At 35.1% G+C, this 17,757-nt stretch overlaps 1 long non-coding RNA gene across 1 annotated transcript; it reads right to left on the bottom strand.

The window, feature by feature from the left end:
* Positions 1 to 2,610: 2,610 nt before the first annotated feature.
* On the bottom strand, positions 2,611 to 4,016 carry LOC113355610. Its single transcript, XR_003362487.1, has 2 exons — positions 2,991 to 4,016; positions 2,611 to 2,844 (listed from the first exon to the last, which is right to left on the bottom strand). It is a non-coding gene; the product is annotated as an uncharacterized LOC113355610 (long non-coding RNA).
* Positions 4,017 to 17,757: the final 13,741 nt, after the last annotated feature.

Here is a 17,757-nt window from a genome sequence, read left to right as displayed (position 1 = left end):
TCAAGAATTTGGTATTTCTTATTATTTTTCATATAACCGATTACAATGATTTATATAGGAATCATTACTTGGTATTCAAATAACTTCTTTCCTAATACGACCCTTTCTCTAAACTAACATAAAGAGTCCCAATTACGGCATATTCCATAACAGTCCCGGATTCTTACCGAGCTGGGAAGTCTTATTCTGTAAGACTTTCCTAATCAATCTCTAAGAGACGTGTATAGCTGAGACTTTCCTAATCAATCTCAGATACGATACGCGTCTCAACACCGTGTCTCAATATTATTTCTAGGGTTTCATGTATTGATTCTCTGATTTTTTTTCTTTAGTTAATATTGATGATTTCGATTGTATGATCATCAAGATATAATTGTTCTTATTGATTTTTCCTCAACTAGTTAACGTTGATTACCAATTTTGATGATTTTCATAAACCGATTCAATTCTTCTTCTTGACTTTACGGTTTCCTTGTTCTTCAATTACCAAAATGTTCTTGTTTATGTTTTTGTTAGGGTTTAGCAATTTATTTGTCTTTTGTCTGATTTAAGCTAGTCTCTGATTAACAATGGCATATTTGATTTGTTGATCATGCTAGATGATGCAACTAATTTGCTGAGAGTGAGGTCATCGTCCTATTTTCCGCTTGAGCGACCTAAAGCCTCAGTTTATCTAAGGAATAATTTCAACCCTGTTCTCCACAACTTCAAACCTAAGCCTCTTTACCACTTCAAGGCTAAGCCTCTCTCCTTGACCTGTTGTAAAAAAAGAACCCATCGAACTTTCGAAAATCACTAAAGATGTTGTGACAAGAACAAATTTTGGTATTGGAGTCTTTAAACAACTCATCTCCCTATTTGGCTTGGTAACACTTCTTCTTCTACTATTTGTTAAAATCTTGTTTATGAGTTTTTGTTTGATGGATGAGTCTTAGTTTGATGGCTCTATGTAGGTTTATAACTGTCCGTGGACCTCAAATGTTGTTGGCAATCTCTACAAACAAAGATACCTCATTGAAGTACCAAGGAATGGGGTGGCCACCGTTTCTTATGTGAATAAAGTAAGTTTTTTCAAAACTTATTTTGAATCAGTTGCAGCAAGCTTCACGATATTAATTCAACACCAAGATAGATATATCCACTGTATTGAATCTCACTCTCAGAATAGGTTCCTCCAAGTACTTTGAGATACAAAATGAGTTTGACATCGGAAATGGTAACCCAATTGAGGTCATACCGAAAATTGAAGCTGTTATAGAGAGAAATGGTTACGTCAAAGACATGACCGATTACAACGTGATTATGCATCTTCCTAGCAAGAAAGTAAGTAACTCTCTTTTTGTAAGTCATAATTGGAATTTGGATCAGTTTTCCATGTACTTAGTTATGGGCACTGGTCTAATTTTATTGGATGATGCAGGTACATGCGGAGGGGGAACAACAATCTCAGTAGTATCCCATGATGAAGAGACGACATAAGTCATTGCAGATACAGAGGCTATAAAGTGGGCAAAGTTAAAAGCTATCGAGAACCTGCATCTGAAATGAAATTGTCTCACTGTTGTTAAGGAAATTAATAGTGGTTTAGGGTTAGTTAGATGGACAGATAATAGTGTTATCATTGGACGTAGTGTTTGTTAGAACATCTTGTCAGCTGGAAGTACAATTATATATCCAGAGACTATAGAAATAAATGTTGTGAGAATGTGAGTGTGTGACTCAAATGTGTGATGTAAGTGTGTTTATCACATGTTTTTGATATTACATTTGTAATTGTTAACCGTCAATTATGCATGTTAACAACTTTTCTATTTTCTCTATACCTTTATAAGTCATCTGTCAAAGTCTGTGTTTTTTATCAAAAACATTAATAAAATCTACCATTTTATCTCTAAGAAATATATCATGTATTTGATTCTTTCATTGTTTTTTATCCTTTTTCCGCTTAAATTTTTTGCAACTTCTGATCTCTCGAAATAATTACTTCATATCTACAACTATGAAGCACCGATACTAATACGGGGACACCGACAGGGGGTTCTTCATTTTCAAAAAAATGGGGATACAATGGGATACATCACTACAAGAAAAACTGGATTAAGCAACCAGGCAGTTTTGGTTGCAAAAGTCCATATTAAGTCGCTCTAATCCTTAGAGCGACTTAATTTGGCTCTCGCTCTTGAATTGCAAAAGGTGGGATCTCTATAGGTCTAGAGCAGCTAAGCAATTGCTTTAATAATCAACCAACTATCATGTAGCGTCTTCTTTGTTCATCGCTTCAAAGTTAGACCGACCTACATAGAGCAAGCAAAATAACCATCACTTTAAAGCTAGACCAACCGTTCTAGAGCAAGTTAAACACCAATGCCTCCATAGTTAGACCAACCATCCTAGAGCAAGTAGACTACCCATCGCTTAAAAGCTAGACCAACCACCCAACGAGCAATTAGAATACCGAGTCCATAGATACATGGAGCAACTGGCTTGAAGTTGGTTGCTTAAGTATCTAAGCTAGCAAATTTTTGCCTCCCTAAACGCCGATGATGATTTTACAATCCAAAATTGTAATTATTATTTAAAATTAATAACTACAACAAATGAGGAACCAAATTAAGAAAATAATTAAATTTTACTATATCAGAGAATTCATTTTACATCATTTCTTAAGTAAATTATAGTCTTTACAGAAAAGAAAAAAAAAGAACAAAAAATTACAATCTCCACCGTTTTAAAACAAAAGATAAAGAACGCTTTGTACTTTGAATCACCCATCAATGCGTTTAAATTTCTTTTCTCATCATTGGGATCTCGTTCCTCCCTCCCTAAAATGATAAAAACCGGGTCCTGCATTTACAAAAACACCCAAATAAACACAGAAGATTATTGCTATGAAGAATAAGAAAATCAAATTAAAACAAAAATAGCATTAAACCTAGAAACGGATACTCAAGTAATATTAACAAAAGAATCAAGAAACAAAACAACAATACCTGATATTTGACAATTTTCAAACACATTCTTCAAACCAGATCCAGATAACATAAATTTTCAGACCCTTTACAAAAATCAAAGAAATACAAGAATTTATACAATCTGACCAAAAAAAAAGATCTTCAGAAAATCGATATAATCTTCAATTACTTCCGAATCTTGGTCAAAAATAACGTCTTAATCCATGAATAAGGTTACTACCACAATCATTGCAAACCAAGAAAGTTTTGAGGAAACCCAACCGGATAAATAAAGCCAACATTCAAGATATGAAATTCTGAATCATTTGTATTAGTTTTGGTAACAACAAACAAATTAAAGAGATCAGAAACAACCATTATTGAGTTGAAAAACAAAATTTATTGAAAAATCCCAAAATCTAAATACTAATTTTATGTAAAGAGAACTGAATGCTAATTTTAAGTAAATAAAATTGAATAAATACAGTGAAAATGAATAGCAATCATAACTTTAATCCTTGTATTATCATCACAGAAAAAGACCAGATATAAACAAATTTCAGTTACCGTCCAAAGATTGGTCAAAATAGCTCCTTAATCCATGAATAAGGTTACTACCAGAAACATCTTAAACCAGGATAACAAGTTTTGAGGAAACCCAACCGGATAAAAAAAACCAAAACTCAAGATCTAAACCTTGTATTTCTTTAACAACAAACAAATTACAGAAATAAAAAATACCCATTATTGGGTTTAAAATACAAAATCTTATGAAAAATCACTAGATCTGAGAACTAATTTCATGTAAATAGAATTGAATGATTAAAATAAAAGATGAAAAAAAATCAGAATCTACACCCTCCAATTATCATCGCAGATTAAATGATATGATTAAAGTGAAAATGAAAGAAAAGAAAATCAAAATCTACACCCTCCAATTATCATTACAGATTCATTGATATGATTTGATTTTAAGAGAGAGAAAGAGTTGCAGAGAAAGAAGGAGGCATTTCTAGAGAAGAAGGGAAGAGGAGGCGGATTGAGTTAGAGACTCAAGAATAGGGTTCGGTGGGTATGAATGTTTTATATCTTAATTTTGTGTTATATAAATTGCATCCATTTTTGATATTTAATTACTAATCATTAAACACGTACAGATGCTGATAAGTTTGACTAAGATTTTCTACAATCTGTGTCTCCAATCTTGGGACCATGTGAAGGTTTAAGTGCATACGAAGTACTTGATAGTTTATAGTTGGGTGTGCCTTTTTTTTTTTGGTCTTCGTTGACCGGCATCGTTATAACCAAAGCTGCCAAACCCTACAAATTTAATTTTTTTTTTTTTTTTTGAAGGAACCTACAAATTTAATAGCACTAAAATTCTTAACGTAAAATTTGTGAAGCACTAGTGCCGTTCTCTTGAATTCGATTACATTTGATAGTTGATACTAATATTTTAATTTCAATAATCATACAATTTGGTGCCTCATAAAATAAAAGAAAAATGGAATTATTTTCTTTCCAATCTCAATAAAATTCACTAAATTTTTAACGAATAGAAACTTATTTTATTTTATCGATAAAGAATTTTGGTGCCAACAAATTTCGTACTCAAATTACTAATATCATCACCAAGTAATTTTACCACTATGCTATTGTGACACCAGCATGGAAATCGAATTTAGGATGGAAAAAGTTTTCGTCCAATTTGATATTATTATCGGTACAAAGGGATTATGCCCATTCTTTTATATATCCTCAATACGCAACCTTCAACAAATTTAACTACATTATGATTTATTACTTTACTAACGAAATTTCCTTAGAAAATCAGGGATAATTATGTGCATGGATTTTCAGAAAATCCAAACTGCCTATCCTAATAAGTTCGAGTTATAATTTGTCCTCGTTTTTTTCAGTGAGATTTTTTTCATGTGTAAATGCGCTTGTCGAAGTTAATAAACGAGATAGTTAGATTTAATTATTACTGTTACAAGCTACTTCGGGTGAACTGAAGATGAAATTTATTAGATTTGACCATCCCCGGTTCAAAGATTACTAGAGTTGGACCTGAGTTTCTCATTCGGGTGAACTGAAGATGAAATTTATCAGATTTGACCATCACAGGTTCAAAGATTACTAGAGTTGGACCTGAGTTTATCATTCGGATGAATTGAAGATGAAATTTATCAGATTTGACCATCTCAGGTTGGGTTGTTTATGGTCGGTTTTGGTTCGGTTTCTAGCCAAACCAAAACCGAAACTAATACTATCGGTTTCTAAAAATCTAAACCAAACCATTCCATTAACCATTGGTTCGGTTTCCAAATGGTTCCAGCCGGTTTCGGTTTGTCCCAGTGATTTTTGGTTAACCAATAATTATGTCAAACGACTCAAACAAAATAAAATACACGAACTTACAGATAAAAAAAATCGTAGCTGCTGATAGTACTGGTTTACACAAATTTACAGACAAAAAAAAATATCAAGAATAGTTAAAGTTTACTCTAAATCTAGAGATCAAAAGAAGATATATAATATATTTTAATTTAGTTACTGCCGATAGTAGCAGCAGTGGCTGCTGTAGTTAGGGGTGGAGAAGGGAGGCGACTGAGAGAAGGAGAAAGAGAAAGAGGGAGAGTATCATAATAAAATTTTAGATTTAGGGTTTCTATTTATCCTCTAAATCAATGGATAGAATCTAATACTTGTAAATCAAGGTAGAAACTAAGTTTAAAAATTAATCGGTTTTCCAATGGTTTTTGGTTCGGTTTTAGAGGTCAAACCAAACCAAAACCAACACTATCGGTTTTCCACTTTCTACACCATAACCAATCCATTAGTAAATGGTTCGGTTTGGTTTCTCCCTAATTGGTCTGGTTCGGTCCGGTTCCAGCGGAAAACCGAAACCATGTTCATCCCTAATCCCAGGTTCAAAGATTACTAGAGTTGGACCTGAGTTTATCATTTGGATGAATTGAAGATGAAAGTTATCATATTTGAACATCCCAGGTTCAAAGATTACTAAAGTTGGACCTGAGTTTCTCATTCGGGTGAACTAAAGATGAAACTTATCATATTTGAACATCTCAAGTTCAAAGATTACTAGAGTTTGACCTGACTTTCTCATTCGGGTGAACTGAAGATGAAACTTATCAGATTTGAACATCCCAGGTTCAAAGATTACTAGAGTTGGACCTGAGTTTCTCATTCGGGTGAACTGAAGATGAACTTTATCAGATTTGACCATCCCAGGTTCAGATTTGGGGGAATATTCCAAAGAAATCTTTCATGTATATGGTTGGATTCATCGTTCTTACAAAGTTTCGGACTTATAGTAGTCTTCTTACCTCCAGGTTTTGATCTCGGAGCCTTTCATGCCTCAAAGTTGACGAAAAGGGTTTTGTTTAAAGTTTGTGGGAATTACCTGAGAAGGTCTGAAATTCTTGTTTTCGTACCTAGTATGCGAACACAGTGGTAATATGGTCATTATCACAGTCTATAATATTTAATTTACTTATTTTCGATAAGGGCAATCTTGTCATTTTCAAAGTCTATAATATTTACTTTACTTATTTTCGATAAGGGCGTTCTAGTCATTTTCAAGGTTTCTAAGAATATTCTCATGGAATCTTACCCTTAAATGGTTGGATTTATCGTTTTTGCGAACTTCCATACTTGTAGTAGTCTACTCCTGGCCAGGTTTCGATCTCGGAGCGAGTTTCTTTCTCGAAGTTGACGAATTTGTATGTGTTCAAGGATTCTGAGAATATTCGCATGGAATCTTACCCGTAAATGATTGGATTCATCGTTTATGCGAATTCTCAGACTTATAGCAGTCCGCTTCTGGCCAGGTTTCGATCTCGGAGCCAGTTTGTTTCTCGAAGTTGACGAATATGTGTGTGTTTAAGGTTTCTGAGAATATTCCTGAGGAATATTACCCGTAAATGGTTGGATTCATCGATTTTGATGATGTATCCTGCTAACTTTGAAGTCAGAACCCTCCCGGAGCTTCTTGGTTCATAGTTTGTATGTCGTTATACCACATTAGAAGTTCAAATCGACACCGAGCTTCATATTTATCGATTTCGTGATGTGTCGTGCTAAGTTTGATGTCAGAACCCTCCCGAAGCTTCTTGGTTCATAGTTTGTATGCCGTTATACCATGAAGTTTGAATCGACACTGAGCTTCATATTTATCGATTACGTGATGTATCGTGTTGAGTTTGATGTCAGAACCCTCCTGGATTCTTGGTTCTTAATTTGTACGTCGTTATACCACATTTGAAGTTCGAATCGACACTGAGCTTCATATTTATCGATTCCGATGATGTATCCTCCTAACTTTGAAGTCTGAACTCTTCTGGAGCTTCTTGGTTCATAGCTTGTATGCCGTTATACCATATTTGAAGTTCATGACCAGTATGACTACTCAAAATTGCTTCATGACCTATGTGATTAGTCTAAATTCAAATCTAAAGCACAAAGAGAAAGCACAAAAGTACAAAGAGAAAGCACAAAGAAAACACACTTTCTTATTTTTCTACTTCATTCCCATATATTTTTCAGAATTTTTTTATTACTGAATGTCGATAATAATATCCTAAATTTATTGATATATTTTTTGGAATTTTTTCGTATGTTGATAATAAAATCGAATACACGAGTTTGAACTAACACAAAGAGAAACACACAATCTTCTCAATCCGTATGAGCATGCTAAGGTGAATCTACATCGTCCCTTAATTTTGTAATCCGTATGACACTAATCCGACCAATAGAAAGGTAGAATAACAATGATGATTTATATGCCATTAATCAGATCAATGGGAAACTAGGATAACAAACATGATCCCTATGACATTAACTGGACCAATAGCAAACTAAAATATACTATGGACGAATATTAACTCACAAGGAAAAGTCATAATGATTGCCCTCTTTATCCAACGACCGCTAGTTCATTTTGATTTGGAAAATATATTTGTCGTGGAAAAATTCCCACCACTTCTTGTAAAGAAGCCAAACTAATTAAGAGATCCACTAGTATTTCGAATCAATACAAACTTGATAGTTGTGTAGTTGACTGCTTGTCCTCCACGTGTGTACTTTAAAAAGATCGTTGGCTGAACCGGGACCAAATGGTACAAAGTAACAACTAACAATGTTTGTATGGAATAATATCCTTAGAAAGTCTGGAAGGGGCCAAAACAAAAAATTTAGTAAACAGATCACGAATTTTATACTATGACTTCTCTTTGGAAGGGTGGAGGCTAAGACTTGGTTGCTGAGATAGGATTATACCAACCAAATATTTTTTAAATTGCTACCCCTACTGTGCCTCAAAGAAAATAGCGACTCAAGCATTTTCGTAAACGTTATGGACAACTTGAAAAAGTGATGTAGCGACCAAACACCTTTATTGGTAGCTATGAAATACTTGAACTATGTTTACAGCAAGTAAACTATCTGGTGGTTGCAAACATGGTTGCTCAACATTTAAAGCGACTAAAGCTTTGGGGTCTTGCTAATATTTTGGTCGCTTAAGCCATGTTTTCTTGTAGTGCATGTACTTATTAAAAAAAAAATTTATATAATATTTTAAAGAACAGACACCTAGTTCATCTGGTCATTCTCGTTCCCCAAAATTTCATGCGTTCCAGGAGGTTCCAGGTTCGAGCCCCCAATGGCGTAATATTGCAGAAATTAACATGAAAGGTAGAGTTAGTTCCCCCCTCCCCCCGCTCCTTTGGCTAGGTTACCCATGAGGCTCACTGGTAAGCTAGCACAACAACCGGTTCAATTAATGTAGTAGTATGTCGTTGGAGATTAGATTGTTAGGCTTCCAACTAGTTTCATGTAATAATCGTTATCCAATAATAATTCATTCCAGTAAAAAAATCACATAAAATAAAAAATCCGATAAATAATATATTTGGAATATTAAAAAAGGTAGATAAAACCTGTCTAACATCTCTCTCACCCTTCACCCATTAATATTGTCTTCATCAAATATTAACATTTCTAGTTCTAGCTTATCAAGTGAAAACATTTACTACTTCAAGTTCTTCCACATCGCTAAGTGGATCAATGCATCTTCAATAATAAATCACATTCTACTTTCTCTGATCCTTTCGTAGAAGATTAATTATTGTGAGCAACATTAAATTCTCAGCATTTTGGGGTTCAATCTTATTTCTCTTAATTGAATGGATAATTATACGTGCTCCAATTTCTCTCTGAACAACACTTGGAACATGACTTCCTAAGAAGCCTTAGGCTAAATTTTTGTAATACTGGAGATGAAGCACCATAAAATAACCACCAAGTCTTTTTTCTTTATAGTCAACAAGTTATTTTGTTTATATAAAATTATTCGATATGTTCATGTGAAAAAGTGGGGGTCTAACAACACCACCCAATATTTCGCTTAGCAATCTGTATGGACTAACTCTGAAATACTTTCTAGAGAATCAACTAGACAGTCAGACTCAATCTAGGTAAAAGTATCTCAAGGAGTTAATATCTCTCTCTTTTTTTGATTTACTCGAGCTAATAGAAATCATCAAGTCTTTAATCAAACACAAGAAATAACTTGGATGGTACCAAAGACCAATATCCAATGATCAATTAATGACAATCAACAACCAAAGGTTGGATTACTCTAATTGATGATCTAACACACAACCTATATTATTTCAATTATAAAGATAAAACAATATAATGCGGAAACTGAAATAACACAGACACCAAAAAATTTGTTAACGAGGAAAACGCAAATGCAGAAAAACCCCGGGACCTAGTCCAAATTGAACACACTGTATTAAGCCGCTACAAACACTATCCTACTCGAAGATAACTTCGGACTGGACTGTAGTTGAACCCAAATCAGTCTCCCACTGATCCAAGGTACAGTTGTACTCCCTACGCCTCTGATCCCAGCAGGATACTGCGCACTTGATTCCCTTAGCTGATCTCAGGCCCAACTAAGAGTTGCTACGACCCAAAATCGCAGGCTTTGACAATAAACAAATCTGTCTCTATCAAAGGATCAATCTGTCTCCCACAGAAAAACCCTAAAGTTTTTGTTCCGTCTTTTGATAATAATAATCAAGGTGAACAGGAACCAATTGATAATCCGGTCTTATATTCCCGAAGAACAGCCTATATAAATCAATCACCTCACAACAATCTTAATCGTATGGTAGCGAAACAAGATGTTGCGGAATCACAAACAAGGAGACGAAGATGTTTGTGACTACTTTTTTGTATCTTGTCTATCGGAGATATTAATCTCAAGCCAATCAATCTGATTGTACTCGTACGATGCAAGATCAGATCACACAACTACGATAAAAGTAGTATCGGTCTGGCTTCACAATCCCAATAAAGTCTTTAAGTTGTTAACCTGGTTTTAGAAGAAAAAAACCAAAGGTTAAAGTATAAACGACTCTATCACGCAAACTAGTATCATACGTGAGGTGTGGGGATTGGTTTTGCATATTTGCTAGATGTCCCCTTATATAGTATTTCAAATCAGGGTTTCTCCTTGGCCAGAAAGCAAACAATATCCACCGTTAGATGAAAACCTGATTTAGATTCAAGCTAATATTTCTCAACCGTTAGATCGAAAACTGAGCTTGTTATACAAAAATGAAATGCACGCTTCTAGGTTTGTTAACCGTACCCAAACGTGTACATTGTTGGTTCAACAATAGTTAACCAAAAGGTTAGCCATATGAGCATTTCATACCAACCATATTCTTCTTCACCATAACTAGTTCAAATGACTCAAATGAACTAGTTAGAGAGTTGTTCAATTCCAAGGAAATCTTATGTACTACACAAGACACAATTGAAGCAAAGATGTTTTGATTCACTCGAATCGGTTCATGAACTTTATATCCACGATTTGCAAATTGCATTCCTTAGTCTTTATAAGTTTAAGTTCAGAAATCATCTTCAGATATGTAACCTTTTTAAGTTCGCCACTAGGTTCGCGGACTTAAGTAACCGGGCAGCGTTTGCAAACTCCAGTAGAAAATCTCTACAAATAGTTTCCGCCGGTTCGCGGACTGGTACTCACGCAACAAGTTTGTCAACTCCAGCAGAATTTCTCGGGATGAGAAGTTCGACAGTTCGCGGACTGAGTTCGTAGACTTGGCAACAAGCCATTCTTCCGGTTTCTCTTGTTCAACAAAGTTCTCAAACTTTGCTTCAAGGGATAGGACTTATGCACATATGTGTTTCCACAACAATACTTATGTCTATCGTTAGTTACGTAATCTAAACTCTCATTCCAACCATTGAAACATTCTTAGAGGACGTTATACAGTTGATACACCATTTCTCCTCAAAACAATTTTCAAAGTGATTGAAACATATCATGAATTTCGTCACTAGGTAAAGATAAACATGATTGAAGCGAAACGCTTACCAACACATATTTCGAGATACAGATACGCGAGGTATACTCGGCTCGAAATACCAAATGTGTATAATCTAAGTCTATATATAGCATACAACTTTTTGTCTCAAGAAGTAGGAGATAGAGTAGATAGACTTTTGAGTGACAGATAAGTTCAAGTCTTCACATACCTTTTTGTCGAGAAGTTTCACTGGTTCCTTGAGTAGTTCTTCTTATTTTATGATGAATCGCCATGAAGTCCTTGATCTCAACTACACTTTCTATCCTAGTCCGAGACTTAGCTATAGTAGACTAGAAATCAAGACTTATAGTTTTGATTACTAACATTGACAAACATGCTTGATATAGCAACGCATGAAGAAAGATTACAGAGTTGAGAAGTCTGAAAGATGTAAATGCTGGTGCAAAGTTTGGAAAAGCGATGAAGAAGACAAAGCTAAAGAGGAAGAAAGTCATTTCCAAAAATAGCTCTCGGGGTGATGCGAGCACCATCCAACATTATAGTGGAAATGATGATATCAGCATAGAACGACCTGCTAAACAAGGACGGGGTGGTAATGGCCATACTCGTGGTGGTCATGGTCGTGTCTGCGAGACGTAGTGTGAGTGTTGATCGTGATGAAGGTAATGAATGGATGGTTTCTCTGTTTTCCAAACTTATGTCTTTATTTGTATGGATAACTGCGGAATCAAAACTTATGTATAAAACTTGTGTTTTTTCGTATCATGTTATGTTATTTTCGTTAGTCTATGAATTAATGACTTTAACTGGTTTTAAAACTATCTATTTTTTGTAAGACGCGACAAAAGAACTACAATTTCTGCCAAAAATGCAGGCTGTTTATTTAGTTACAATCGGTTTACGTATACCTTCATAAAAATCGATTATGTTTTTTCTCCAGCATTACAAGTTCAATATCGGTCTATGTTATTTACAATATAGCTTGATTATGAAGACTCATTCCTTTTTGTTGTCATGGTCCATAATCGGTTTATATATAACATCTATAACTATGAATTCTGGGGAAAAAAGTTATCAAAATTATCACAGTCTACCAAAATCGGTCTACATGGTAGACCATATATTCTGATTCTTGTAAGCAAAACTGCCACTTTCTTGTATATCTTTTTTGACAATAATCATATTACATGAGCATTCTTATAAACCGATTGTGTCAAGACAATTAATATATGAATTTGCAACGGATCGATCATTCTATGCGGATCTATTTATAGGCCGATTGTGTGAATTGATTTCAAAATAACTAGCCTTTGGGTCTTCATATATATAAGGACAACCTCTTTCCTGAAAACAATTTATCCCAAATTTGCAACTTTTAGCCACTACTACCTCATCCTATACCCAAATAGATCTTGGAAAATGGAATGAGATCTGGATAAAATATGCAGCTAGTGTAATCGTTCATTCATGTCTTCCATGAACATCCGAATGAACTATATTCAACATTTAATTGGGAAGAGAATCAAAGAGTTTTATTATGAGCGATAGGAAACCAGAGATGATGATACTTAGTGTTTCGATTTGCATACATCAAAGGAGATATGCAAGAGTTCCATAAAATTAAAAGAATGGTTACCGACAACCGTCCAAAAGCTTCTCACAGGGAGAAAGTAAGTAACTCAACATGTTATCCCTTTCTCATGTTTTGAATTTATTTCCTGTACAGTATTTTGTTTAGGTTTATCGCACTTCGCCTATATGAGTCCACTGCACGACATTTCTGTATTCCAATACGTTGTCTAATGCAATTTTATGGTATGTTTACAGGTACAAGTTGTATGCTATGTGAACCGTTCTAACCTGCAAATTCCTCAATTCAGAAGTTACCTTGAAGTTAGGGAACAAGTCTTTGCTGATATTGATAGAAATATCCATAGAAATAAGGTTTTTTTGGATTATCTTAAATTTTGGTGTGGTTGGGGGTCTGCTGAAATCAACTGTAGATGCTAACATAGGAACAATTTTAATACAAAATGTAATTTTGGTTTCAAAAACTTGTTGAAAGTGTTGTTGTGTAATATAGTTTTGTTGATCTTTTAACTTGTAATTAACTGTTGCTTGTTGCTTATCAGCTGTGGACTTAACTTTTCTGGTGATGTTACTTATTTTTTTACTTCAAGTGGAGCACTCATGATAAAGTGTTTTTGTGGTGGTAAGGGGCGAATGAAGTAACTTATCATTCCATAAATTGTTTGAACCTGAAAAGTTTGTGATCGTTTGTGAATTTCTTGATAAGTTCTCTAGTTTGGGAGGAGTTGGTTTTTTCAATATTGTTCCCATCGGAAGACGCCACAATAAATGCGCAGATCATTTGGCAAAGCTCGGAGAAAAATGGGAGAAATGAGACCATATGAATTAGTCGAGTATTATGAACTACTAAAAATGATCTATGAGGGTGCAAGTGTGTTCTGCACTTCTGCTTTTATGCAGAGAGCTAGCTAACACAGGTTTCTTGATTGGCTTTGTACCATAATTTTAGTTTCCATATGCTTTTCTTTCTTTATTACGATACTGGAGCATATTGTCAACATATTCACTGAGATCAGCTAGTTTTTGTGCAACATCCCGATAATTAGTACTCACAATCAGAGTTCCACCATGTTTGTTTGCATCTGACACGCGATCTGAATCTGAGTCAATCCCTGACTCGTGGCGAGTCAGATATTAGACCGTTTGTTTTCAATTTTGAGTCAGGTATGACTCGACCTCTGACTCAGACCTAACCCCTGACTCGGACCCATTTGAGTCAGGTAACAAAAATACCCCAGACTTATTTTTTTTTTTGAGTTAACTGAGTCAAATCTGACTCAAAACAAACATGTTGAATCAGATCTGATTCAAGTCAGGTGATTTCAGTCGGACTAAGATGAGTCAGGACTCAGGAGTAAACAAACAAGTTGTTTGTCAAATCGGCACCTTGCTGACTCACTGACCCGTTGTAGTTAAATTGTTAGAATCGCATTTCATTAGAGTTAACTCCTCCGAGCTCCAACATTCTGAATCACCAAAAACCCTTGAAAGTTCCCTTCGTCATTTTTTTCTTCTTAAATTCTTCCAACACCTGGGCTAGATTTGCCATTTCTCACCGATTTCCGGTAAGATTTTCAGTTTCTTTCTGTAAATGCACAATGCAATTTCCTTAAGATTTATTATTCCACATGCTCAGATCATCCACATAATTCCAATTTCCTGAGATTTTAGCATTAGGGGTTTAGTCCAAAAAATCTCTTTAAAGCTGAACACAACAACATCATGTTTGCTTCAGGTAAGAGTATGCAATCGTTGAGTAGAGGAGCTCTAGGTGGAGCTGTAGTAGCATCTCCATTACCAAACCAAAGAATTACAGCTTATTCCGATCTCATTAGGTTTTCCTCCTCCCCATTTAAAAATTCACTTCCAGTATCAAGATTGAAGGTTTGTAGTTCCATGAAATTCATCCCTAATGTTGCCAAACAAGACGTCTACTTCGATGATAACTGAAACAAGTTCAGTAATTCCTCATAACATTGGACTACTTGTGGAAGTTATAATAGGTTATGGTCTTTTGAGAGTGGTTTTAGAGCTGACTCATAAACTTTTGACTTGGGAATGGGATTTCGTAAATTTGAATGACCTGATGAGCACTGAAGTTGATGGTAGAGAAATCTTTGGATGTGTTGAGAGAAAAGGATGGTTTGGTGGTATAACAATTAAGATGGAGGATGGAGATCGATTTTTCATTTCAAACGGAAAAATAAATGGCTGGATAACCAAGTTTGATCATTAAATGAAGAATGGAGAGCGTGTTAATTGGAGATTTACAACAGAGCTGAAGGTTGAAATGGATGAGGTTGAGAGAATTCGTGAAGAAATCAATAAGATTTTCGAAGAGGACAAAGATTTGGAGCAAGAAGATTCTTATGCCCTCATACATGACGCGGATTTTGCTAATAGAACTGCAGTGGTGCGTAATCTATGTTTTGGCGTTTGTTTATATTTGTCTGGATCTGGAATTGGATTCATTGGTTGCTGTAATCTATGTTTTGACGTTTGTTTATATCTATCTGGAATTAGATTCAATAACTGCTTTTCTTTTTTGCAGTTAATAGTGTCCTGCTTTACCAAGACTGACACACATGAAGATTACTTCAGAATTAGAGTATGTCTTTCTATCTATTTTCATGAATATTGATTCATTAGTGTTTAGACTATCAGTTGATGAATTATAGGATGACTCTTTTCCTCGGTTTCCCTTAAATTTTGGGTCTGAGCAACTTTAAAACACTGGGATAAGATGCTCTTCCCTAACTAAATCTCCTTGGTTGCATACGACAGTATCTTCTAGCCCATTTGTTATTCCATTTCGAGCTTTGGTGATGTGCATACGTTATGATTGTTGTTATCGTAGGCATTTTATAGTTTCCATAAAGCTCGCAGTGAGCGTGTTCAACTGAACGAATTTTAGTTACCAGGTAAGAAATCAATGTTAGCACTTAGCATAGTGAGAATGTGATACTAAGTGTACGACATTCTGTTGCACAAATGTTTGTTGAATTTGTTTGTAGGTTTATGTTCATATATATTGCAGTTGTTTCTTAAATGTTGATATCTGGGTCCCCGGATATGCAAACATCTATTGTGGTCACATTAGATGTTCTTATATGACACCTAGAGTACTTTAGCAATAACATATGTTCTCTTTTGTGAGTCTAAGAAATTCCGCTTTGAATAATTTAGTAGGACACGGATAAGAAAGTTCTTTGAAAAAGGCTTGGTTTCTTTCAAACATTTGTCACGCCCATAACATTTTTAACTAGTGGGAAATTTGTCAAATGTGCTTTGTCTGAAGGCCTGTGTGGTTGATTATGGTTATTTGGTGTCATGAAGTATATGTGGCAATAAACATACACTGTCCACTAGTATTTATTGTTGTTCATACCTTCTATTTCCTCCCCTCAACTGTGCTCTATGTTGCTGCTTTTCAGGATGCTATGCTTTTAAAACTGCGAAAGCTTATTGACGCTACTAAAAAGAGCAACCCACTTCCATGAGCTAGGTCTACGGCAGAATTGAGTTCTTCCATCCCATTATCATCAAAGTACAGACAAAATATAGGGTGAATCATACTTATGTTTAGATTATAGGGAATTTCAAGAAGTATTCTCGTAGTAATTTTGATTTCTAACATCTAATATCTCCTCTCCACAGTGAGGTTGTATATATATTACTGTCTATTGGTCTCTCTCTATAATATTTCTTTGGTTTCTGTTCATTCTGTCGGTGGATATCTTAGAATCATGTAAGAAAACTACTTGTCTTCATAGTAACTTGTGATTTTGCTTCAAACATATAGTCATAAATGAAACTTTTAGTGAAACTTTACCTTTGTATTTTATTTTATTAAAACTGAGAAGGTATATTAAAAGAAATTGACTGGCTACATTGGGAATTTGGGATAATCCTGCCTGACCCAACTTGTTATGTCTGGTGAAAAATTATCACAAAATTCAAAATCAGAGCCATCCTCTCCGGCTATCTTGGAGTACTTATTTTCAACTTCAAGGCCAATCCGTTAGAACCCTAGGACTGGTTTCATCATTTGAGTGATGATTTTCACTACTATCAGACTCAAAGGTGATTTTCTAGGCCATTTTGCAGCTTCTTTCATTGCAATGGGCTCGGCTGCTTTTAGTCTGCAGAAAAGTGTTTTTAAAGTTGGCCCAAAATAAAAGCGCACAAATCACCTTTGTGAAACTACGGTGACACCCTTTCTCCCAAACTTTTCCACTGAGAAACCCACGGACAGAAAACTTCAGGCGCGCACCCATTTTAGGGGAAAAAATTGTTTACAGACCCATATTTTCAGAAATTATGCTTTCGTGGGTTTCTGTCTTCGTTTTTATTTTTCTTTTTAGTTTTCAAGCAGGGATTCGATTTTGTTTTAAGAAGAAATGATGTTGATGCAGTTAATTCGAGAAAACAAGGAAGAACGGGGATGAAGAAAGGGGATCTGTTGAGAAGAAAAATGAAGATTGAGAGGTTGATGCTCGTTGATGCTGCTGAGATCGGAAAGAAGGAATTGATTCTGTTGGTGGAAGTTAGGGTTTCAGAAGATTATGAATTTGAAGTGGTTTTGCTTTTGATTCGAAGGGGTTTAGGTTGTTTAAGGTGCTGATGATCATGGGTATGTGTTGGAATTAAGTTACAGTGAGAGGAATTCGAGAATTTGAGCCAACAAAGTTGCGTTTGAGCATATGGGTGTTTATCAGAGAAAAGAAGTTAGGGTTCGATTGAATGGTTGTAGATGCTGGTAGTTGAGGATTGAATTCTAGGGTTTCAGTTGAGAATCTCTGGCAGTTTTAATGAAATAGGTTTGT

Source organism: Papaver somniferum, chromosome 3, assembly GCF_003573695.1.
Source record: "Papaver somniferum cultivar HN1 chromosome 3, ASM357369v1, whole genome shotgun sequence".
Lineage (NCBI taxonomy): Eukaryota > Viridiplantae > Streptophyta > Magnoliopsida > Ranunculales > Papaveraceae > Papaver > Papaver somniferum.
Note: the sequence above shows the minus strand (reverse complement) of the source record. Positions and strands in the feature narration are given on the sequence as shown.